This window comes from Polypterus senegalus, chromosome 15 (genome assembly GCF_016835505.1).
Source record: "Polypterus senegalus isolate Bchr_013 chromosome 15, ASM1683550v1, whole genome shotgun sequence".
NCBI classification, from domain to species: Eukaryota; Metazoa; Chordata; class Cladistia; order Polypteriformes; family Polypteridae; genus Polypterus; species Polypterus senegalus.
The window spans coordinates 26,979,298-27,000,025 of NC_053168.1; the positions used below are offsets into that span (position 1 = coordinate 26,979,298).

General features: G+C 40.4%; 1 protein-coding gene across 2 annotated transcripts in view; it reads right to left on the bottom strand.

The window, feature by feature from the left end:
• The window catches only part of col22a1 (collagen, type XXII, alpha 1), a 401,136-nt gene extending 394,858 nt beyond the window's left edge, over window positions 1-6,278 (bottom strand). Inside the window, exon 1 of one of the 2 annotated variants that reach the window (XM_039736671.1) lies at window positions 5,950-6,270. The gene's annotated coding sequence lies outside the window, so the exon portion shown is untranslated. Of the gene's footprint in view, window positions 1-5,949 lie in introns of both variants that reach the window. The other variant, XM_039736672.1, reaches the window with a different exon arrangement.
• Window positions 6,279-20,728: the final 14,450 nt, after the last annotated feature.

Sequence of the window (20,728 nt, forward strand, 5' to 3'; positions counted from 1 at the left end):
GACGTTTTGGCCCAGTCACTGTCTCTGTGGAGTTTGTGTCTTCTCCCAGTGTCAATGTGGAGTTTTGTTCATTTACTACTAATGGGTTCTGGATTGTCTTGTTCTGGGTGTGTATCCTATGATGGACTTTTGCCCTGTAAAGCGTTATTTCTTTCCCCATGGCAAATGCTACTAAGATAGACTCATGCTCCTCATAACAAGATTGAGTGGGTTCTAAACATGAATGTTTAAAGCACATTTATATATTTCTCCTGCAAGATAATGGGAAGCTGGATCCCATCCTAGCAGCACTAAGTGAAAGGTATGCATAATCACCGCAGTGTCGACTCATTATAGGACACACTTGCATGCACTCTGATTTCATTAAAGTAAGATGAAGACTTTGGACAATGAAAGGACAGCAACAAAGAAGTTTTGCCATATTCTACAGACAGTAACTACAGTAGCAACACTAGGGGGGTGTGCTTGGTGTGGGGAGTGTAGAACGCACCGGAGTGGTGGCTCCCAGGCTAAGGATCTGCACTCGTATCTGGAAGGTTGCTGGTTTAAGTCCCATTACTGCCAGAAGGGATTCTACTCTGTTGGGCCCTTGAGGAAGGCCCTTCAGCTGAAAATTGATTCTGGGGTGCTGTACAATGGGCTCTAATCCCCAAAGACAATTTCCCCTCAGGGATTAATAAAGTATATCAAATCAAAAATCCTGCTGTACTTCTTTATATTACTTGCTTTGTACCCCAATAAGTACAAGTCATCACTAATATACTAACACCACAACAGTGCTTCACTCACTCAGAATATGGAACCAATGTAGGAAGTATTTTAAGATAGAGAAGCTTTTATCTGTCGCACATCTGCACAAGAATCACCTTTTTCCACCCTCTCAAACGTACACATTTTTTAATGTCTAGAAAACATTCGTAATTAAATAACTTAGCGATCTGAACATAAACAATGTTTTCACATCCTACGAACAATTACACCCCAAATTTATTTTTCCAAAAACACATTTCTTTCACTATCTTCAAATTAGAAACTTTGTTAAACAAAACCTGCCCAATTTTCTTCACCTCCCACGTACCTCCATACTGGAAGAAATTTTGATCAGTCTTGAGGACTCAAACAGCATTTCTGTAATATATAAAACATTTTAAAGTCTGTTCCTTTTAAAGATCCCAGAGTACAATGGGAAAAGGATCTCTCACTCAACATTTCAGAAACGGAGTGGAAGGTAGGAATGCACAGAATTCACTCGAGCTCCATATGTGCAATGCATAGAATTATTCAACTCAAAATTATATATTGAGCACATCTCTCTCATTTAAAATTGTCCAAAATGTTTCCAGGGCAAGATCCAACCTGTGAACGCTGCAATCGAGCTCCAGCCTCATTGCAGTGGCGTAACGTGGGTGTCAGCCGCCTGGGGGCGGAGGAAAATTTTGCAACCCCCTTATTTAGGTATTTCAATTTAAAAGACTAAAATATGCAGTAATTCTTTTCCACACCCTAAAAGTGCCGGGGCGGGCCGCCCCTGCCGACCCCACTACGCTACGTCACTGCCTCACTGGGCCACATTTTTTGGGTCTGCACCAAATTAACATCATTCTGGACCAAAATCTTTAAGTGCCTTTCAGACAGCCTTGGTGTCACAATCTCTCCTAATCCACTAACAGCTGTGATTGGTGGGCTCACAGAGGGGCTTAAAGTGGAGAAGGACAAACAAACTGTGATTGCCTTTACTTTACTATTAGTGTGTAGACTTATCTAGCTCAACTGGAAGAATCCTAACCCACCTCTGTTAAGTCAGTAGGTAATTGATGTTATATATTATCTAAAATTGAAATAATCAAATTCTCACTTAGAGGATCTGTACAAACCTTTTTCAAAACCTGGCAGGATCTAATCAATAACATTTTAAAATAAGCATTTAAATTGAGGAAGTGGATTCTCTCCTCTCTTTTTTCTATTTTATCTATCTATCTATCTTTATTTATTTACTTACATATTTTTACTATTATTAAAGTGCTACTCTGTTGACCTGGCTCTCTTTCTCATGGGTGGGGGTCGATTTGTTTCAAACCAGTTTTGTTAAACTTCTGGAATTTTTTTTTATTTCAATAAAATAAAAAAAAAAATTTTAAAAATCAAAGGGGGGCAACCCCTAAAATGTCCGTCTATGAAATTGTTGTGCAGCAACTCCCCTATCGTGCTCAATGAAACGATCGAGTGTCTGTGTGCTGAAATCACCAAGGAGGACTCCCCCTCCACTTAATCGAATATCCGCACACCATTTATATTGGGAATCGTCGAAGTGCATTAAACAGCAGGGTGTCTGCATGCTTCATTGTTTAAAGTACGATCAACTCTCTGTAAAAAAGCTCTATTCACCAAGTCACCCAAGGGCCTGTGGGGGTCTTAATCCGGCTTTGGTCACTGCATTAAGTGATGTCAACCCTAATAACGCCACTGAGTGACTATGCTAAATATGTTTCTAAAGACCCTGGAGATACTTTTTAATGCACCACCAATTCTCAAAGAGCCACCCATTCAATTTTTGTAGCTGCTTTACTTATTACAAGGAGAAGGACAGTGGGAGTTTAACATCACATGCAAGGCAAGAACTAAGCCCAGAGATGACACCAGTCTGTCATATAGACACACACATTCACTTACAACTCTCTAATGGACAGCTGGCACTTAACCTTAACGTTCATGTCTTTGGGTGATTCAATGCTGTTGCTTCTCCCATGCCCGCAGGGACACCCTGTTCCGTTCGGAGTCGCCATGGGCAGTCCAATACCTCCCCCGGGACGCTTGGTGGCAGCCTCCCTGGCCGACGGTGATTCCCCAACCGCCCGCAGGGCTCCATGGGAGATGGAGTCCTCCACAGCTTGGTTGGGGCCCGGCATGGCCGCTAGGGGGAGCTGCCTGCTTCCCACAGCCCGGCTGGACGAGCTTTCAGCCCCACCCGGAAGTTCAATTAGGACCAGGTGGTTAATCACCTGGAATGCTTCCGGTGGGCTATAAAAGGCCCCAGCCACCACCACTCGGGGAGCCAGGGTTGGAAGGTGGAGGACTAAGCTTGCGGAGGAGTGGTGGAAGAGAAGGTGGAGAAGTGAGTTTTGTGGCTTTGTGCTTTTGGGACTGTGTTTGGGCTGTGTGGCACGGGGAAGACGTGTCACACAGCTGAAGAAAATAATAAAGCCTGAGTGTTTTGTACACGTTGCCTCTGCGTGGTCTGTGCCGGGTCGGGCGCTATATAGCGCCTTTTACACTGTATAACAATAAAATCAAGTGGTTGAATACTTTTCATAAGCACTATATAATATAAAGACTGTGTGCTCTTAATTAACAACAACAGTGCAAAATATGCTACAACTCAGCCCTAAGCCCATCCATCCATTATCTAAACCCAATTTTTTATTGTAATCTGTTGGGAGCCAAAGTCTACTCCAGTAACATTGACTGTAAGGCAGGAGCAAACCATTGATGCTGTAGATAGTTGTATGGTGTTCACGTGCAGACAGAAAGTCTGAGTTGTCGAGTCGGAAATACAGTGAGAACGCTAGACAAGCTCAGAATTACAAGTTGGAAAATTCAGACAAAGCTATACATATAGTTTGAGCTGTGACGTAACGCTGACCTTTCACCTTGGTCAATTGTTTAAAATAAAACATATAATTTGGCTTTCCCGAAATGCTATTTGTGGTTGAAATGCTTTTTTTTAGCAGGCCGAATGTTAAATCAGCAGCGACCTCACATATTTCATAAATATTCCATAAATACGGAAACCCACTCGAATGCACTCAAGTGAGAAGGTGAAATATCACAACTCAGAGCTCTGAAAAATCCAAGAGCAAGTGAGTGCAGCAATAGACAGAACTTTGTTTGTCCTCAGAGAGAAATCCTGTAGGGTTTTTAACAGAAGCGCGATAAACATTATTATAAACAACAACAGCGCCCCTCTGAATATACGCATTAATGACAGAAAAGAAGAAAATTTCTGATTGGGCTAAAGATAAGAGAGCAGTCACGATGTGAAATTACAAAGGTGTATTGCCATAGAACAGGGATACTCAATTACAGTCCTGGAAGTCCACGATGGCTGCAGGTTTTTGTTTTTAACCTTTTTTTTTTTTTTTTACAAATAAAGCAACACTGTTTGGGCTTACTTTTAGTTAACTTTCTTGTTACACTTCAGAGCCATTAATTGCCTATTTTTGCTTTTAGTTTTTTAATAGTTTTCTGTTTTCTTAACCAGCCATAGCAGGAATGACAAAGAAACCTCCAGCTCTCCAGCTAACGTGCTTCCATTTAAACCTGTGTCTGTGCACCATGAAGTGCTTGTGCTAATAAAATGTTTTGAAACAAAGTAGACAGAAGGGAAGGGCAACAAAACATATGGATAAAGTTCTCAGATAACAAAAAGTATAGAATATGTGTTTTGGAAGAATGTACGCACTAGCAAGACATGTTTCATTATCTGTTCTTCTAATTATAAAACTGGTTAGAATGAAAATCTGCAGTCACTGCGGACCTCCAGGATCTAACTGAGTTGCCTTTCATAGATAGATAGATAGATAGATAGAAAAGATGTTATAAGATAGACAGATAGATAGATAAGGCATTCTAAAGGTGTATTGCTGTAGGTGTGAAGTTCTCAACAAACTCCTCCTAAATATTTTTTTACTTAAAAACATTTAATGCTATCGTGCTATACAAAGGAGGTGCAGCATCACTCCTAATGACCATCAGTTTTGTCTTCATTCTCTCCGCCACTAATAACTTCAGCTGGTTGAGACTGCATCCCATAAATGAGCCTTCCCTTTTTAATTAATTTGTGGATTCAGTTGGCCTCTGTTGAAGTGATGTTAGCAGCCCAGCCATCACAGACAATACGAGCGCTGGAAGAGGAACCCAGATCCTTGGAGCTGTGTGGCAGCTGCACAAACAAGTGTGCCACCTCATTATAAGAACTAAAAAATGTGACTAATTATAGGAGGCCAGTAAGACCATTAAGCTTGTTTGCTTGGCTAATAGTATCTCCTCCAGTGATATAAAAAGAATGTGAAAAGATTGTATGCAATTCTGCAGGCCCACTGAACTTGTTAGAATGAATGAAATTTAAAAGACTTCTGAAACGTTCAATGTGTTTTCAGCTCAATGGTGGGACATGCCAGCCGACTCTGCTGTTGATTGTTTCACACAGCACAGTTCAGCCTCCCCTTTATATGGCTTGGGACACATCCCGAGAGGCATTGTCTCCAGCAGGGATACTTTGGAAAAGCTGGAAGCCGTTTCTGTCATCCTAAACCCCGAGGGTGAGCCATTCTGAAAGTCTCCCAAAGTAAAACCTCTTTACTGTAATAGCATGCAATGCAAGCCAAATTCCTTGAGCAGGCGACTAATGACAGCTCAGGGATTAGAGTGAGCAAATGTCGTTGCTGTACACCTAAGCTTTATAAAGTTGTAAGATTAGACTATGAAAACCTTTAAAAAGTCCTGCCCTGGCATCTTTCAAAAGAAAGTCCAGTTTAACAATAAACCTTGTGTAGACTTTATATTTTTTAGGGTTATAGTGTACTTATAATAAATGAAGAGATCAGAATCTTTTAGAGGTCCAAGAGGCAATAACAGTCTAAAACGCTTGTTCATTTCTTTACTTGCAAAGAAAAAGTATGCAAAGTATGTTATTTTTATTATTATTATTATTATTATTATTATTATCACTTGATAATATAATTATTATTTTTATTATCACTATTATGAAGAGAGACAAAAATAAAAAAACTTTAAGTGAAAGTGAATGTTAAAATAAATTTTCAAAAGCTTACACTGAGTCATGGATGGCATTCAATAAATGCAGCCAACATCTTCTAGGCTGATTAATCAGCTCTGGTATAACAGATGCTGGGAACACAATAACCAATAAGCAATTAAGTGATCACTCACCTGATTAAAAATTCCAGCTAGCCAATGAACACCATCCAGGAGAACACGTCTTACAGGCTCAGTCTGATGTTGGTATAGCAGCCAAAATAATGCAGCATCTTCCTGGGATCAAAGCCTGCAAACGGCTTCCAAAATGCAGCACAAAAGTTAGTGGTGATAAATCCACAGGGCTGATCCAGTGTAAAGTTGTAGTAAAAGTGAGGTAAAATTCCCTAAGACGCTTTTGATCAGTAAATAGGAGTGGGAGGAGTTCCAAGTATAGAGTTTCACAGAGTGGCTCATGGAAATAAAAAGAGGCTGACAGTTCCGTCCAATTATAGCCCAACTTTCAGGGTATTTTTGTCCTTTTACTGCGCTCATCTGAAATAACTCTGGAGAAAAAAAAAAAAAGAGGTGGGGCTTCCAGCTCTGCCGGTGGCCAAGGCTTGCACTTTACATTCAGAAGGGGCATCAAGCTTTGTGCACTGAGGCTTTACTTTAGATTCAGGGGGAGAATTTGTTTAGCTAAATAGAGTTGTTTGTCAGCATTAAAGCAGCACTTGGCATAGCATGTGTGTGTGTGTTTAAAATGTTCATCACACTATGTTCTACACAGCAGGGGAGTGTAGTGGTATTGCTGCCTGACACCACCGAGGACCTGACCAAGGAACTGTCATTGTAAGCTTTGCTTGTTCTCCGTGTGTTCTTGTGAGGTTTCTTCAGTACTCCCGGCTTCTTACTGGATCTGAAAAACAAGAAAGTCATAAGGATTGGTGTCTTTAAAAACTGCAAGTTAGTGAGTCTATACAGATATCCCACCCAGAGTCCCATCCAGGGTATGCATATGCCCCACTTTGCATCTCATGGTGTCAGGATTAAGACCGTAGTGACTCTGTTATGGAACCAATTAGTTTGGAAAATGCATCAATCCTAAGTTTGGGGTTGAATCTTGTCTTTGTATTTTTATTTTTCCTTTGTTTTCTCTGCATTCATTTTGAAGTGAAGGATTGTATCTTTTACATTATTATATTTCTGACTAGCTGATTACCCAGTGGCTTCACTCACTGAGTGCACGGGAAAAAAATAAAACGTAGTATATAAATTATTACAGTAAAACATTAACATGTAAGAAGTAAAGATACCTTGAGCAGTACTGGAGTGCTTACGGGTAAAGTACATTTTAAAGGCACTATAAAACAACAGGTAAGTAGCACTAACAGCAGCCTAAATGTATTTGGATCATCTCTCGGTAGCAGATCCCTTGTGAAAGGCGCTACACGACCGATGTGGTATAGAAATTACATTTTCTATTCTATCCTGCAAATTTCTGCCTGACAACCTTGCACTACGTGCCTGTGATTTAAGAGAAAAATAATTCTGAGAAATGTGGATGCTGCCCTTCCGTGCTTAACGGCCAGAAGGTCCAAACAATTCCCAAGTCCAAAACTTAACTTGAAGAGGTTGGTACATCTTCTTAGATGTAAACCCTCCATCTTCTTAAAAGAATTTATCACAAAAGCAACCTTGAATGTTGCGGGGTTTTAGTGACCTGAACTTACCTTAAGGGACAGTAAGTAGTCGTGAAGCACAATTTACAAAGAGAGTTTTGCTTCGATGGCACCGATTACACTCATTCTCAATGATTTCCACTCTCCCAGGAGCAGACGGGGCACTCGAAGTGTCACAAACAGTGCAAGAAGAGAGGACGCCACCTGAAACTGTGAAGCTCTCGACCCGGCAGAGCAGCCCGACATTCCACGTCTCAGAGCGTCCACTTTGTTCTCACGACCCCTCGCCGTTGAAGCCAGTGTCGTCTTCACATTGTTTACAGCTCGGCGCAGTTAAAAAGTAGAAAGACACAAAGCTGTTTTCCTCATCTCTTCTACTATTAAGTACTGGCAATTAAAAAAAAAAGTTATAATGTGTCAGTTTCCGTGACAGTCACGGGTTCACGAATAAATAAAACTTCTCTGTCAGAACGTGCCTGGCGGCGGACGGCTCAGCGCTGGAATCCAGAAAGGAGGGCTGGGAAAGGGCGACGCGGGGCGCAATTCTATGGGATAGATCAGCGTGTTTGTGTTTACTTCTTTTCTGTATCAGTAAAGTAACTCACACAAATAATAACAATTCATAAAGATGATATAAAAATGGCGTCCACAAACGAAGTGATTAGTTCCTGTATTATAATATGTTCTGTGGTCATACGTAATTTCTGTTTCGTGTGGTCATACGTAATTTCCGTTTCAAACGTGAAAAGAATTTTATATATATAGATTGAGTAGTGCACCATTTAATGTTTTGGTTTTTGAAAGTTAAATAAAATTAAGGTAAGTAAAATATATATATTTTAAAAAATTGTATGAATGAAAGGATACTGGAATGGCACAGCTGTTGGTACTGCTGACCCACAGAACCCTGGTTCAAAGGTAGCCAGATAAGATTTGTAATGCCCCATGCACAAATTCGTCCTGGGATATCTAGGGTTGTTCCAAAGCAGACCAGTTGGTGAGAGAGTGAGGTAAACACCAAAATGATTGTTTGTTTATCAGGGCAAGGGCCAAGATTATGCAAAACAGTGTCTTTCAACTAATAATCACAGTCTCCTACAAAGACACAATTAAAAATAGAAATAAACAAGAATAATTGATGCAGGTGCTATACAGTATACAGGGCCCTCCATAATGTTTAGCACAAAGACATATTTTTTCCTTGATTTACCCCTCTGCCCCACAGTTTAAAAATACAAAAATCATATAAAAGAATAATGTGCTGTATTGAAACATGGTATTTAGTCTGACTGCGGTGGGCTGGCACCCTGCCTGGGGTTTGTTTCCTGCCTTGCACCCTGTATTGGCTGGGATTGGCTCCAGCAGACCCCCGTGGCCCTATAGTTAGGATATAGTGGGTTGGATAATGGATGGATGGATGGATATTTAGTCTGATTGCCAAAAAGCTCAATTTTGCACTCATTAGACCATCCAACCTTCCCTTTTTTTTAGAACAATCTAGACAAGAACAGGCCATTCAGCCCAAAAAGCTCACCACAGTCCAATCCACTTAATTCTTACTGTCCTACCACACCAGTACTTGTTCACTTATTCCATTACAGTATTTGTCTATGGTTCTCTTTGTAAAGAAAAACTTCCTAATGTTTCTGCAAAATATACAGGTACCCTTAACAAGCTTCTAACTGTGTCCTTGTTTTCTTGATGAACTCATTTTAAAATAAAACTCCTGATCCACTGTACTTATTTCCTAAACTTCACAGTGACCAACTCTTGTCCAACTCTAGCCAAGACTACATGTGTGTTCTTTATCTTTGCCACTCTCCAATAAAGGAGCAACTAATAAAGCACCTGGGTAACAATTGTTATCTGCACAGTCTGTCCAGTCTTGGCACTACACTGCAGCTTGTAACTCCCTCAGAGTTATCATACTGTAGTTGCTTGGTTGACCTCCCTCACTAAACGTTCTGTTGCACCATCACTCCGTTTTAGTGGTTGGTCTGCTCTATTCCGATTTACACTTGTGCTATGCTCTTTCCAGTTCTTAATGATTGATTTAGCTCGACTCCAAAAGATATTCAGTGCCTTGGATATTTTCTTGTTTTAATCGGCTTTTCAATCACCTTTTCATGGCGGTGCTTGTTGTGTTCTTTTCTGTATATGACAATCAAAAAAAAGCCCAGATAGGTGATCGCCACTGAGCTAATTCTGTGACTTTTAAAACCTGTGATGATTTTGGTTCATCTTATCCAAGGGGTGAAATACTTATGCAATCAGTTATTTTGCATTTTATATTTGTAATTAGTTGAGACCACTTTGCAGAAACCCGTTTTCACATTGACATTAAACGATTTCTTTTTGTTGATGAGTGTCAACAAAGCCAAATGAAATCCACTGTGAATCACTGTTGTACAACAAAATGTCAAAACGTCCATACTTTTTATATATACTATATCTCTACATTAAGAATGTATTCCTCACGTAAGATGAAGCTCTATATTGTGTAACAGTTTCACAATTAAAAATCTCTTTGATTCATACAGGATTTTTTTCATTGGTCCACAATAAACCATGTTGCTTATCTAGCTTTCATACTGAGTCTCCTGCACTTTCACAGTTTCTTTGCCGGACCATTGCAGTGCTTCATTAAAGTAAGAGAACATTCTTTTAGGACAGGTGAATTACTAAACCGCAGCTGATTGATGCTACACTACCCCAGAGCTAGATGTGTCTACCAGACAGTTGCTGGGTCAGTTACTGACAATCACTGTACTCTAAGTGTCTTTTTTCCACTGAGCGTGAAACGCTATGGTCAGCCACATGTTAGATCACTGTGCGTGTCAATGAAAGGTCCTGCTGTGTTTATAAGAATGTTTTTCTACTACATATGGACATTAAATCAAAGTGCAGTAACATCAGTACTTCAGAATGGGCATGAAGACATCAGGTAAAATGTCCGATGGATGCTCTAATTGTTCTATGCATATTCTAAATGATGTGTTTACAAACCTAGAATATGCAAAAGCACCATTTCACCTGATTGTGGGTTCGCTTCCCAGTTCCTCCCTGTGTGGATAGCGCTTTGAGTACTGAGAAAAGCGCTATATAAATGTAATGAATTATTATTATTATTATTAAACATATCCATCCATCCATCCATCCATTATCCAACCCGTTATATCCTAACTACAGGGTCACGGGGGTCTGCTGGAGCCAACCCCTGCCAACACAGGGTGCAAGGCAGGAAACAAACCCCAGGCAGGGTTCCAGTCCACCGCAGACAAACATATCCAGTAAAGTCGTTCTTACCAAAATGGCAGTTCGAGTCAGACTCTAATTTCTCCAAGTCTTTCAGGATGCATCAGTGTACAAACTTCTAAAGGCACCATATCATTAAATATTAGTAATATATACCAACATTTTCCTTTCTATAGACTTTCTTAAGCCACTGCAACCTGGACATGATACAACCCTGCTTCAAACAGAAAGTCCTATCAATATCTACAACAAAAGGAACACAAACTGGTTAATTAAGTGTCAGGGACTCGTATTTTGAATATTGTCTGCTTCTGTTGGTGAATTTTATACCCTAAAGTATCCAATGGGTTCATTTGTTTTTCAAATATAGTTAAAGTTTCAATTTTGAATTAGGATTTGGGCCATTATGACAACGCTATTGTTGATTACCATTGCTAGGACCGTCCTGGAGTGGGAGTGTCCTTAGAGGTCATGACCTGTCAATCGTGGCATAATAGCATAAAAGCTAATCCATTGGTATGCTTCCCTATCCAACTACACATATTCCAAAACATTTCAAACCTTTTTGAAAAAAATTAGCATTTCTCTGGTTTTTGAACTCTCTGCACTCCTTCAGACTTTGATTTTCCTCTCATCATTCTTGGCTTAAGTTACTGATGGTTGTTTCATGGTTCTGCCCCTTGCATTTTTTGAATACTTCCTTGTCTTCCAGTCTACCTTTGAAGTCTTCTGCCTCCTGGGCATAACATTAAGGTGAAACTGCTTGCTTGTTGGGAGATTATTCCCAAAATATGACTGAACCTTGTACCACACTCTGTATCCTCATCTGAAGTTGATATTCCATAACAAAAAGAATACAGAACATGAAAGCATATATTGTTTGGAAAGGAGGAATGAGAATCATTCTAACGATATTGATTTCTGCTACTCAGACTCCATGCTAAGAATTTTCTTTATGGTGGTTAAAAAGAATTAAATGCTCTGATCTGCTATAAGAGGTTTTCCAAAGAGTCTACCCTGGAGTGATGCACCTCAGAATCACTGACATGGCTAATATTAAAATGAATATAAGACCTACATGAATTCATGCTCATGAAGGTCTTCTTTGCTACCCAGATGTTAGGAGAAACAGAAACAAAAGAAACAGAAACTAACAGGCCTTAATCCTAACCTGAGAAAAGAATTATATGAAGGCCTTATGGACACATGATGACCCTAAAAGTAGAAGATGTATGCCTGCCTATATGGACCATCTTTTAAGAAGAATAAGAAAATATTACAGACTGAGCATAACATTAACACTCCGTTTTTGCGGAAAAAATTAAAACCATATCACTGCGTAAAGTGGAACAAACAAAAGACAGCAAATAATTTAAAGAGGAAATGTTTTATAATCACAATTTCTTGGAGTCAGATCATCCAAATAATTTAGAACAGCTGCTGATATCAAAACACTTCCACCATCACGTCATCTTCCTACTCACAAAATCTACTGCTGTTATCTGATGTCTCATCCAGGGCACCTCAGCAAAGGCAATGTCGAAGAAGGAATGAGAGGTTTGTGTTGAGGTAAGAAAAGGAAACCATTTGATAAAGAGGTGACAATAAATCGAAGGTCCTTGCTTAGGTTAGGTAGACTTTAATTACCACAGAGTAACATTTGATTGCAGCGGGAAAGAACAAAGTATTAGGATTTGTTAAGTTTTCTCTTAAAATTAGAATTTTCAGAACAAAAAACATACACAGGAATATAACACTAGAACTTTTCTGAGTTGTTTCCTTGCATTATAATATTTCCTGAATATATGACTGACTAATTCACAACATTATTTTGTTTTGCATTTGGGTGCTGCCATGTTATGATTCCAATTACTGGCATGCTGATCCTGGCTGCCATGGAACGTTGCTTTAGACATAGATAGATAGAACATTGCGAGGGACTGCATCATCTAACCAGCGCAAACACTACCTCACATTCTGGGAGCATTCTGAAAGGAAACTGCATCAAACTTGGCGAAATGCATTGAGGTCAATGAGGAATGAGAAACTGAACTAGTTTTGAGTAGATTATAATGGTGCAGTGGTATTAAAGTTTCTGTTAACTGTGTTGGACCGATTATAATAGCCAAAACTGTAACAAGAGCTGCGTGGCAGCAGTGCTTACTACTATGCGACCATGCCTTCCTGAAAAAAAATATATATGGAATTAAACATCAGAATTATAAAGAGTGGCAAAAGTGCCAGAAGGCATGGATTCACTGATGCTTGGCCCCCACAGATTCAACAACAAAAAGTAAAGTGTTTAGTTTTCCCTGACACTTCTGCTCGCTCACTGCCACTGCTATGAAATAAGCACCACACTAAAGCATGTGGATTCTTCACTCCTTCCTGTTTGTATCAACTGCACAGCACTGTGGGTAATACTATTAAAGGGCTCACATGATACATTCAGGTCACATACAAGTCTATAAAAAAAGACATTTTCTGCTAATTATTAACCTACTTGTAATGCAGTTTTTATTAAATCCGTACTGGAAGAAGAGCTTCATCCAGTATAGCAGTTAATCCAGCATACTGGACACTACTAAGGTCATCAGTATATACTCATTCAGCAGTCCCATCCAACATTGGCTGCTAAACTACTAGTATGTCACTCTGGCCTCTCAAAACATCATGAGGCGCTGGGAAAAAAGTTGGGAAGAACTGGAAAACAAAGTAGAGAAAAGTAGTACAAAAATACAAATTAAAATAATGGGTTTTTAGCATTTTTTTTTAATGTTCCACTGTATTAATCTGGTGTAACTCTTTTGGTAAAGTATTTCAGATTTTTGTTGCATAAATGCAAAAAGCTCCCCCATCACTTCTTTTAAGTTGGACTCGTGGAATTATAGAGGGACAAGCACTCCAATATATAGGAAAGTTATAGGAAGATTATTTAAGGCTTTATACGCCATTAGTAGTATTTTAAAGTCAATTCTAAATGACAAGGGTAACCAATGTAAGGACACTAAAACTGGTGAGGTGTGCTCAGATTTTCTTTTTCTAGTTAAGATTCTGCACTAATTGCAACTGATTCATGTCTTTCTTGAGTAGCCATTTTTGCATTACAGTAGTCTAATTGACTAAAAACAAAAGTGTGAATTAATTTCTCACCATCTTGCAGCGTTATAAGGGTCTAACTTTCGCAACACTCCTTAAATGATAAATGTGTGATTTAAAGTTTAGGTCAGAGTCCATGATTACACTTAAATTCTTTACCTCCGCCTTGACTTTTGATGCTAAGGGATCACATTTATTTCTAATACCTTCACTATTTCCATTTTTGCCAACCACTAACATTACATTTTTTTCCTTAGTTAATATAGGCAAATTATTAGAGGGTGTCATCCACGGGTAAATCATTAAGTTTTCAGCTTTTGTGAAAATGTAGGACAGTTCTCAAATTTGCTTAAGTAGTGTTTTCCTTTCTTAACTGAGTGCTTTGTCTCTGCTGATTTTTGTCAGGTGTTCTGCATCCTCTGTGTCCAATGAAAACTGGCATTAATGATTTTGACTTATCGGGAGTGATCCTCAAACATGGAATACAATGAAGAGAAACTGTGACATAGTAAAGTATGTAGACTATGAAGAGAAGTGCCAAGTAGAGGACTTTTAGAGTCATTGCAGGTAAATGGCCCTGGGGTTCTACAGACACCAGAGCAGTCTTCCCTTAGCAGCACAGTCTTGTGGCACCTAAGAACCCCAACAGGGCACTGAAGAAACCACAAAGGTCCTTTTCAGGGCCACTTATAAAGCATTCAGTGTAAAGGGACTAATTTCAGATCTCTGTCTCTCACACCCTACAGGTCATTAAAATATATAAGTGTGATATGTTTGGTTGTCCTAACCTTGAACCACTTGAAAATTGTAGTCTCTTTTAATCATTCTTTTTTCAGTCTATCTCGCTCATCACTAGGGGTCATCATACTAGTGTCATTGTAATTGATCCTCTACCTAATCATCCCCTTATCTGCTCCTTCTCTCCTCTCAAGATGACATTTTCTTATTCTCTGCTGTTTTCTATGTAATTTCTCCTCCCCTCTAAGTGGTGTTGGAATCTCACCTTAACCACACCTCATTGCTGGGACACAATATTTAAAAATATTTCATATTCCTCAAGGAGTCCTAATCATCAGTTTATTTAATTTAAATATGTTCATAGACTACATTTAATGAGCCTTTTCCCAGCTCCTGTTTGTTTCCATAAACTTTATGCACATCTACTGATTCAGTCTAATGTCTCTAGCTTTTTTGTCTATAACTTTTTCTCCTTTACCACAAATTCTTACTTTCCTAAACCACTGAGGCTTAGCATCTTGATCACAAAAAAAAAAATCCATCCATTATCCACCCCGCTATATCCTAACTACTGGGTCACGGGGGTCTGCTGGAGCCAGTCCCAGCCAACACAGGGTGCAAGGAAGGAAACAAAACCCGGGCAAGGCGCCAGCCCACCACAGGGCGCGCACACACACACCAAGCACACATTAGGGACAATTTAGAATCACCAATGCACCTAACCTGTATGTCTTTGGACTATGGGAGGAAACTGGAGTACCCGGAGGAAACCTACGCAGGCACGGGGAGAACAAGCAAACTCCATGCGGGGAGGACCTGGGTCTCCCAACTGCGAGGTAGCAGCGCTACCCACTACACCACCGTGCCGCCCCCAATAAAACCATGTAATACCTAAATGTCCTGTTGCAACCACATACTATATTAAGAATCAAAATATCTGTGTTAATAGTTGAAACCAGAGAGACATACAAACAAGTCTCAAAAGCACCATCTGCTGGACATTGCCAGAATTTAATAGACATTTATAAGTTATTGTACAGCCAGGCAATGTGCTATACATTAAAAAAAATCTAATGCATTTTTAACTGATTAATTTGATATGTATTAATTTGATATGTTCCAAAAACACCTTTTTATTTCATACTTCTATGACAAATGCCAGGCTAAGCAGACTGAGTCTGAGAAAAGAAGTGTCCTGGGAGTAGGGGGTGGGCTAATCTAGTATGTTATGTAATTGTGATCTCTGGTATAAAATATCTTAGTTAAGAGGTGAAAGGAAGACAGAATGGGTGTTGAGTCAGGCTACCTGTGAGGCTAGGCAGGAACCCTCGCCAAATATTTGGTGCATGTGTTTATTTTCTGGATTCTTCCTCATTATTAACTTTTTGTGGTAAAATATTTTTGTTCACATTTATAGATTCTAAATAAATAAATAAACACGAGCTTCTTCTCTGTGATCCAGTTTCCTCCCACTGTCCTAAAACATGCAGTTTAGGTGGACTGGTGATGCTAAATTGGCCCTGGATGTGAGTGTATTCACTCTACCATGAGCTGGCACCCTGTCCAGAGATTATTCCTGCCTTCAATGCTTGATGGCAAAGGCTCCAACTTCCCACACCCCTGCTCTGGATAAGCAGGTTTATAAGACAGATTAACATACAGTATAGATGGCTAAATATGCATATACAGTACATACATTTTATATGCATAGTCCAAAGTGTGTGTGTGTGAGCTCACCCTGTGATAGGCTGGCGCCCTGTCCAAGGATTGATCCTGCCTTGCACACTATGCTTGCTAGGATAGGCTCCAACGCCCAACAATCTTGCTCAAGAGTAAGCAGACTTACGAAATGGTAAAAAAATATATACAGTATATTGTCAGGCACAAGCACTTTGGAACCACTTCAAGAATTTGACAACTTCACTATAACCTACAGATGAGAAATGGCGTCGTTTTTTCTACATGCACATTAAACAGGGTCACAGACATGCCCCAGAACTTTTTCCATTTCTGCTTCTTGTTTACATATATATATATATATATATATTGTCAGGGATTCCAGGGGCAATGACCCGGCCGGGACGCCGTGAGGGACCGGATGTGGGTCTACGCACCCCCGGATCACGTGGGGGCTGCCTTCCTGTTTGCTTTGGGGGCCACGGGTTGAGGGCATGGAAGCCCCACCCTGTAGAGGACCTGTTACCTCAGCACTTCCTGGTGTGGCGGAAGAATTAAAAGGGCGCCCGGAGAGCTGCCGGAAGAACAGCCGGCACTTCCGCCACGCTGGGGCGTGGCCAATGAAGGAGTGTCGGGAATCACCTGGAGCTCATCTGGGAGAATATAAAAGAGGCCGTCTCCCTTCATTCAGGGCTAGAGTCGGGTGGAAGAAGGACGAGGCAAGAGAGGAGAGTGGAGGCGGCCCGAGAAGAAGGCATTTGTGGCCAGGACTATGTGTGTTGGGGTTTGTGCACTTTATTGAACTGGGTCTGAGTGACCAAATAATTGTAAGTAATTGTGTAAATAAACGTGTGATGGTATTTAACAACATGTCCGCCTGTCTGTGTCCAGGTCGGCTCCACAATATATATATTTATATATATATATAAATATATATATGGTGTGTGTGTGTGTATGTGCCCTGTGGTGGCATGATGCCCTGCCTGGGGTTTGTTTCCTGCTTTGTGCCCTGTGTTGGCTAGGATTGGCTACAGCAGACCCCCATGACCCTGTAGTTAGGATAGAGTGGGTTGGATAATGGATATATATATTGTGGCAGATGGCCGGGGCCCATGCCTGGCCGGGACGCCCCTTCACCACATCTGCCAGGCGGACAAGGGTGGGAAGCCCGGTATCTCCACCTGTACACTAGATGGCAGCATCCTGGGGTTGCAGTGGTGCCTCGGACTCCCCCAGGGCTTCATGGGGATTGGAGTTCTGTGCAGCTCAGTGGGGTTCCTCAGGCGCCGCCAGGGGGTGCTGCACCAGGAACGACTGGCCCCTTTTGGGCACTGGTCTCGCGGCATCTGGAAGTGCAGCTGGAGGCCAGCAATCAACCACCTGGAGCACTTCCAGGTGCCTGATAAAAGGGAGCCAGGAACCACCACTCGTTAGCCAGAGTCGGGAGGAGGAGGAGGACTAAGCTTAAGGAGGAGTGGTGGTAAAAGAAGAGAGAACTTTTGTGGGTCTTTGGTGTGCTTTAGGACTGTGTATTGCCTGTGGGGTTCACGAGGAAGACGTGCCCCATGGTGAAGAAAATAAAAACCTTGTAGCTTTTCTTTGTATGTACAGTATATATCCCCTTCTGACAAATGCAAAGTTGAAGACCTTCTTGGCATGTGGTTGGGGGGGTTACACACTTTTGACTTCCCAGAGATCAGAACTGACTTGGTGGTACCTTGCAATAGGACCCAGCTTTTACTGTTTGTGCTCCAAGCATGTTGAGAACAAAGAGATGGAGTGAACTATAACCACATTAGCTCTCTTTCATTACCAAGACTCCAAAATAATTTCTTTATACTAATGTACTTCTTACTAATCTTTCAGAATTTCTTCCTTTCAGTGTCTTTGATTGTCTGGCAGATGAAGTTCCCTTTCAGATGCCTGGATCAGTCTCTCTGGCTGAAGTCTACTAATGAATGTAGTGTACAGTACACCCGTCTTCCTGGATCCTCTTTAATTTTGTGTTCCTTAATGTTTACAGATTTACTGTTGATGCATTATAGTTGTAAATATGTGAAATTGTACTGATCCCTTTATTCAATGAAAAGTGCTATGCGGGAATAAATTGAATTGAATACAGAATACAGACATAAAACTGAGGCTCATTTACAGTATATTAAAATCTCAGTGAAAAAAAACAAAATAAAATATTGAAGTGTTTGCTTGATTATAGAAGGAAGCCAGGGAGTGTAATTAAAAGCACTTATCATCTTCAGCCTGCTTTCATGCTGGAACCCCACAGACTTTGATCTTGTCAAACATGAAAGCACTGATACGGGTCACTGCTTCAAATGAGCAGAAGAGGTGAAGACGGCTGTAATGTGTACAATTAAAGACATCATGAAGAGTGGATTGTAGGATGATTTTGTTAAGTGATACAAGATCAGTGGGGGCTAAGGATCTGCGCTGGTATCTTGAAGATTGCCTGTTCGAATCCCATAACTGCCAAAAGAGATCCTACTCCGCTGGGCCCTTGAGCAAGACCCTTAACCTGCCATTGCTCCAGGGGTGCTGTACAATTGCTGACCCTGTACTCTAGCTCCAAGGGGTATGCAAAAAATAACAAAAAATGATATAAGGTGAATAAAAAAAAAAGATCAGGATTTTAGGGAAGCTATTGAGTGTTTGACACAAAAGGGAATTAGTCCTCATTCCTTTGCTTCTCTCTACAATACAATCTGTGACATAGATTCTGCAGTACTTTTGTGTTTTGAGGATGGGCAGCAGTGGTGGTGGAAATCACTGTCTGGGATGCTTACTCAGAATCCCATAAGTGCACAACTGGACTGAGACCTGGGCCGGTATTTATCAAGCGTCTCAGAGTAGAAAACAGTCCTAAGTGGCTCAAAAATCTCAGTGACATGATTTTGGATATACCCTTAGGAGTAAGGAGTAAAAGCATACTATCAATTTTTCTAATTCAGCAAACTACACCTAACTGCACCAGGAGTTAGGAGAGTAAATTGGATTTATCATGTTAGTGTACTAGCTGTCCCCCACAGCTCCACCCACGTAGCCAAACTTTAAAAAACAATAAAAAAAAATTTTAAAAAATGTAATAATTTCTATTGACAAGAATTTATATTGATAGCTTTCGTATCCAAGGGCCTCTTGATATACAGCTATCAGGGGTGAGAATGTAGCTGTGATCTCTTTGCCAAAAATGTAAAAAGTTGGCAAGGTATCTCTAGCCAAACGGAAGGTAGGTACGCTCCAACATCAAATGTTGGCACTGTATCTGATCGTGTTCAGCTCTGACGGGAGAGTGTCCCCCGCATAGGGAGAACAACCCTTGGCTGTAATATCTCTGCCAATGAGCAGCTATCCTCTAAAACACATGTAGCTGAGATCTCTCTCTGAAAAATGTCAAACGTTACTCTTTAACAATCTCTAGATGATAGTGTCTGCTGAACAAGCAGGTATCGCTAGCTAAGCGGAGGCAAGGTACGCTCCAACACATGGCGTGATTTAGAGAGACTCAAAAAGAGGCTGGCATGTGAATGAGGAGAGACCTGCCCAGCTCCCTACTCCTGAGATTCTGTCTCTCAGATTTGTAAAAATAAATCTATGATTCTTAACGTGATGAGAGAAGTTGTAAAGTCAACTGGAATGTTCATGCAAATTATAGAAAAAAACCTGATCTAAATCTGTTAAATTGTTATCTCATTTTCTAACTAAGCGGAGGTAAGGTACGTCCTGAGGCTGGTGTGTGAGTGAGGAGGGCCCCTACCCTCGGCTGCATGGCACTCAGAATTGCACAAATAAATCGGTACCACAAGCGAACTATGATATATAGTGCAATGCGAGAAATCGTAAAATCAATACCAGAATGTTCAAGCAAATTATATTATTATATAATTCTCTCATGAAAAGTGGACAGACAGACAGACAGACGTTGTATTTTATATATATAGAGATATGTTGCCTCTGAGGAAATAAAAATATCTAAGTACTACCTAGAAAATGCCCCCCACATCATAACAGAGCTACCCAACCCACATTTTACTTGTTTGCTTCTTAAGACCAAGATGATGGAACAACTTACCTGACCAGATGAATTCCATTACTCAAAAGACCATTGCTTACAGTGGATTCAGAAAGTCTTCAGACATCCTTCCCTTTTTCAAATTTTGTTATGTTGCAACCTTGTGCTAAAATCATTTAAATTAACTTTCCTCCACATCTGCAACACTGAACATATGTGAGAATAACAAAATCAAAACAGGTGATTAGAACATTTTCCAAACTTCTTAAAAACAAATTTTGAAATATCACATTGCCACAAGGATTCTGATCCTTATCTATAACACTTGAAAACTGGATCAGGTGCGTCCAATCTGTTGATCATTGTTGAGATGTTTCTATGTTTCTACTTTGTTTGGAGTCAATCTGTGGTTAAATCAATTGATAGGACATGATTAGGAAAGGCACACAGCTATCTGTAGAGGGTCCCACAGCTGACAATGTGTTTCAAAGCAAAA